Raw genomic sequence first — 5,911 nt, 5'->3', positions numbered from 1 at the left:
TTCATCCTGAGTTACATTTGAGAGAGCTTTCCAGCTTTGGATGGTTTGATGGGAAGATGACAGGGATTAGAGTGTCTTATTTTTTTCCCTGACTTTTCTGCACTATCTACCAGAATTGTATTAAAAACAGGTTCCTACACTATTTCAGGGAACATACTCATTCATATGATGTTATTTTTCTTTAAAGTCAGCTTAGGCAGAATGGTTGATCAGTTCCAGGGAACATGGAAATCCATTCCTTGAGAAAATTTTGACCATATGAAAGAACTGGGTGAGCCATATTTACTTGCATATCATAGCAAGTACAAATGGGAGCTTTTGGGCTTCCCTGGTGGCGCAGTGGTTGAGAGTCCGCCTGCTGATGCAGGGGACACGGGTTCGTGCCCCTTTCCTGGAAGATCCCACATGCCGCAGAGCGGCTGGGCCCTTGAGCCATAGCCGCTGAGGCTGCGCGTCCGGAGCCTGTGCTCCGCAACGGCAGAGGCCACAACAGTGAGAGGCCCGCGTATCGCAAAAAAAAAAAAAAAAAGGGAGCTTTGATAGCACAGAGCTTACTCTGTATGAAACCCTCCCTTCAGTTTTTCACACAGAAACAATAAATATTAATTTAGCACCTAGATACAGTTCTGTAAAAAACTGGTTGAAATTGACATAACCCCTCCTCTCATGTAATTGACCATGGATTTACATAGATTAAACATGCAGGTGCCATATACTAAATGGCAAATGATTTCAATAAATGATTTTAAACAAAAAGTCACAATTATTTAAAAAAATGATCATGTTGCAAACATTTGCTCTAAATTTTCTGAGGATTTTCAGAATAGATCTTGTGTTCCAGTTTCTGATGACTGCTGGCATTCCTTGGCATGTGGCCACAACACTTCAATCTTTGCTCCTATTGTCACATTTTCTCCTCTTCTGTAGTTTAATATCCCTCTTCCTCTTCTTACAAGGAAAATTTCTCCTTATACAGAAATTTGTGACTATATTTAGGGTCCACCTGGATAATCCAGGGTAATCTCCCTATTTCAACATCCTTAAATTAGCCATATTTGCAGAGTCCCCTTTCCATATAAAGTAACATTCACAGGTTCCAGGGACTAGGACGTGAGTATCTTTGGGAACAATTTTCCAACCTGTCATATCTTGCCATCATGTTTCACAATATGAATCCCATGAACCATGTTACAGTGTCTCCCCAATGTATCTTCTCTTAGAAATTTAACTTAGGTATTGAAGTATATGTAATACTATTTCCATAGAATATACTCCTACATGTACTGCACAAAGTTGTGTGTGCAATGATGTTCACTACAGCATTATTTGTAATACCAACAAAAAAGGAAACAACAAAATGTCCATCAATAAGGGGACAGGTAAATAAATATTAGTATTAGTATGTATAGAATTTTTAATAGTGACAATGGTTGTATAACATTGTGAATGTACTTAATTGTACACTTTAAAATGGTTAAAATGGTCAATTTTATGTTATATGTATTTTACCACAGTAAAAATACATAATAGAAAAAACAAACCCTATACATGTGAACATGTAAGAATGTAAGGGAAGAAATAAAGATCTGGAAGAATCCTTTAAACTGGGAGAAGAGTTTGAGGAAACCACACCAGGTGGCCATAAAACTAAGGCGAGACCGTCAACACTCTTTCAGATAAATTTCATAAGAATGTTAATTTTGAAATCATCCCAAGTAAGTAAGCAGTTATAGCAAACATATCTAAAATCTGTGTTAGATTAATTTTGGGCTTAAGCCTAGGTCTGAGGATCTCAAATTTTAATAAACACATAAATCTCTTGGAATGTTTGTAAAAAATACCTACATCTAGGTCTCATCCCAGAGGCTCTGATATCTGGGGCCAGTACCTGAAAACTGTATTTTTAACAATTCTGATGCAGATGCTTAGTAGAACACATTTTGAGAATTATTTCTTTAGCTTGTTCTCTCAGAAACAAAACGTCTACCTTTCTATTTTGCAGCAGTTTTCCACACATAGAATTACAATGAATAAAACTTGTATTAGCCAGTATAGGTGAGGTCATATCAATCACAGTAACAAATTATCCACAAGCTCTCGGTGGCTTACACATTTGGAGTTCTAACTCATAGTACATATTCAGTGTTGTGGTGGAGTTGGGGAAGTTTCTGTGTGGGGGGAGAAGGGGGCAAGAAATGGGGGCATAAGGTATCTGCCCCTCTTAATTTCTCCAGGGCCCAGGCCAAAGGAGGTTCAACAATCTTATAGTTGGGCCATCTGAAGTTTGTGTTCTCAGTCAGCAAGATAGAGAAAGACACACTGGGCTTTTTATTGCCTCAGCCTGGAAGTGACACACACAGTTTCACTCATCTTATGGGCTCCAAATTGAATACACAATTTATTTATATATTTTTTGTTTATTGTCTGTTCCCCCAAACTAGAATGTAAGATCTTCAAAGAAAGGATTTCTTGCCTCTTCTGTTTTACAGAACCCAGTGTTTGTTACATAATGTTTGCTCAATAAATATTTATCATTTGAACGAATACACTCAATAGAGGATTGTTAAACAATATGGAGGGTGAGGTTCTAACAAAAGGAACTGAATACCACATTATCAGATAGTTCTTAAATAATATGAGACTTCAAATTCCTGTATAATATCAAATGGAAGAAGAATTTTGACCAGAAGTGTTTAATAAAGATGCCTATAGTAAATTAAAAATCTACTAGAATAAAAAGGCTGAAAATTATAGGAGAACAGAAGGAAAATTTGGTGACCATCATTATCTCTGTCACGGGACAGACTGTAAATAATTTTGGTAGAAGGCCCAACTTGGTAGATGTGTAAACTCTGAGATGTATGCTTCCCAATGATTATGTACTATGGTATTGCACTAGAGTAGAGTTTAACCAGAGATATCTCTAAACTTTGTGGAGCAAGATGCAGACTCTGGCTCAGAACTGCTTGAGTGTGAATCCCACCTCTGCCACCAATCAACTATGTGACTTTGGGCAAGTCACAGACTTTTGCTGACTCATTCTTTTCATTTGCAGAAGGGGATTATTATAGTACTTATGTCATTAAACTGTTGTGAGGATTACATGGGTTAATATATTAATACTCTTAAAAAGTGCCTCACACAATAAATAGTGCTACGTAAGTGGTAGGTACTGTTGTTGTTGTGATTATTATTATCATTATTTTTATTATGTTGGCCAAAAAGTTCACTTGGGTTTTTCCATAAGCTGTTACAGAATATATTGTTGAGGTAAGAAGAGGAAATGTGATCTTACAGTAGGGGTTTGAATTAGCTTCATGTGCATTTTTAAGGTTGAAACTTACCTGTGATTCTTTATGCAGAAAGATAATACTTGGCCTATACAATAAAATATTTTAAAAAATCTTTACTTACTCAAGATATTTTGTTTTCACTCATAAAACTTTTTCTATCCCCAGAAGAATCAGCCAACAAAATTATTGTTGACAGAGTCTTAAAATAAATGGAATTGTAAACACCATTCTAAAGCTACCTGAGAGCATCACAAGAGTTGAAAAGAATTTGGCACCTGATAAAATTTTAGAGTTCAAATATGACAGTCTGAGCTGAATTTGGTCTTCCCTGTTTTTTGGGGGTTTTTTTTTGCGGTACGCGGACCTCTCACTGTTGTGGCCTCTCCCGTTGCGGAGCACAGGCTCCGGACGCGCAGGCTCAGTGGCCACGGCTCACGGGCCCAGCCGCTCCGCGCATGTGGGATCTTCCCGGACCGGGGCACGAACCCGTGTCCGCTGCATTGGCAGGCGGACTCTCAACCACTCTTTGATTCAGGTTCAGGACTGGGATGGGAAAGAAACCACCATCAGGAGGGAGCTAGTGGATGGGAAAATGGTAAGGGTGAGTGAGCTGTTTCTCATTATTTTTTTCACCTACTCCAACACCTATATATAAAATCACTCAGATAGCTTGCTCTAAAACAGTGGTAGTGAATGTAATTTTTCGTTTCCTCTTGCTCTATAAGAATGGGAGAGGAGGCATATTGGCAGATAAATGTATGATCATAAAGATTATAAAATGTGCAAGGATTGAGAAAGTAAAAAACTAGAATTTTAAAAATTGTCTTGCCTAATTCTTTGATTGGCGTGGAAGTGAAAACAAGCATGTATTTGTGCAAGAAAGATTTCAACAGGGACTGAGAGTTGTTGCTGATCCTCTGCTCCACACCAGGATGAATTTCTTAGGGTTTTCCAGATCAACACCAACCAAAAGCATGAAAAGGAAATTTTAACTAGGGAAGCAAAGCTTAAGTGTTGTCTGTTTGATATCTGGATCAATGGACACAAATAAAAACTAATATTTATGTGACTATGATGTTGCCATGTTTTCATGTATTACTTACCCAATTTTCATAATAGTCCTGTCAAATAAGATTATTTAGCCCATTTAACAGGTGAGAAAATTAAGAGTCAGACACTGACTTACCTAAGGATATTTGGCTAGGAAAATGTGGTAGTGCTGGGATTAAAATCCAGGTTGGCTTAATTCCAAAGTCTATACTCTTTTGAGTCTATCCTGCTCCCTCTCAGGACGGCTTCCCAGGTCATCTTTCTCACTTGTACAAAGTGGAGGGAAATATGTCCATGATTCTTCTCTTCCCAAACCCCACCTCTACCAAAATGAATAAAATAATTTTGGACATAATATAAAATAGTTCTTTCTAAGGGAATATGCAAGAATTGTGTGAAGTTAAAACAAAAAATCTATCCTCATTTCTTAACATAGGAATATTTTTCGTTCAACAATGAAGAGCACATTTCATTATAAAATAAGAAGTGGAAGACCAAGGCTAATTGATTTTACTGATGACAGTAATCATTAAACAGATAGGTTTTATAGCTCATTAGAAAAAATACTAGATTCAGAATCTGAAGACATGGATTTCCACATCTGCCTTCAGTACTTATGTGACCTTGGAAAAGTCATTTATCCTTTCCAAGATTCAGCTTTCAAAATGTAGAAAATGTTTTCTTTTTTTTTCTTTTGGAGAGAATTAAATACCATCATGTACATATCAATGTTCTGAAAACCATGAAATACTGTATTGATGTAAATTATTATGTGAAAAATATAGAGTATGTAAAACTCCACAAAAATGCCTCAGTGTAGGCATTTAAAAATGTTTTAATGGAGATTTCAAATTCCTATAAATATGCTTTTATATATATATATAATATACAAATATATATATATACACACACACATTTATATACCGTATGTCATGTGTAACATATATATGACTTGCCATGTATATATATACATATATATATATGTATATATATACTCTAAGTAGAATGTTACTTTATCACAAGTAAAATATTCTGTTTCATTAGTGCCAAATCTCATATATGTATATATGGCAAAATCACTCAGCCAATAGTTACGATTTATGGTTGTCTATAAAGATCTCTTTTCCAGATTTTTAAGGAATGTATGGATGGATAGTAGTTTGTATTTTTCTAAATGCCAATTTCACCAAGAGTACTGAAATGTCTTATCCTTTGTTTGCCTTCTAGGAAAGTGTTGTGAACAATGTGGTCTGCATTTGAACATATGAGAGAGTGCAAACAAACTCAGTCTCAAACTCTTAGGTACTCTCAAACTGTGATCCAAACTGCCGAGGTTGTTTAAATAAAAATATTATGACTGCTAATATGAGAGAAACTTTGCACAAACATCAACAATTTTGTTTGCCCTGTCGAATATGTCTGTGTCTAATAGTACCTTGGCATTGGCAGCTATGAGAAACCAGGATGATACATCCTATTTATTTCAGGGCTGCTATAATATATTTGGGCAGACACTTCATGCTGATTTTTTTTTCTCATTGGACGTGTTAATCTTTTAAATTCAACGT

At 36.1% G+C, this 5,911-nt stretch overlaps 1 pseudogene across 1 annotated transcript; it reads left to right on the top strand.

The window, feature by feature from the left end:
• The first annotated feature begins 201 nt into the window (after positions 1–201).
• On the top strand, positions 202–5,645 carry LOC309974361 (fatty acid-binding protein 12-like; annotated as a pseudogene). The gene is made up of 4 exons: positions 202–271; positions 1,564–1,660; positions 3,801–3,894; positions 5,571–5,645. The product of its transcript is annotated as a fatty acid-binding protein 12-like (transcript).
• Positions 5,646–5,911: the final 266 nt, after the last annotated feature.

Source organism: Leucopleurus acutus (assembly GCF_964270905.1).
Source record: "Leucopleurus acutus genome assembly, chromosome: 17".
NCBI lineage: Eukaryota > Metazoa > Chordata > Mammalia > Artiodactyla > Delphinidae > Leucopleurus > Leucopleurus acutus.
Note: the sequence above shows the minus strand (reverse complement) of the source record. Positions and strands in the feature narration are given on the sequence as shown.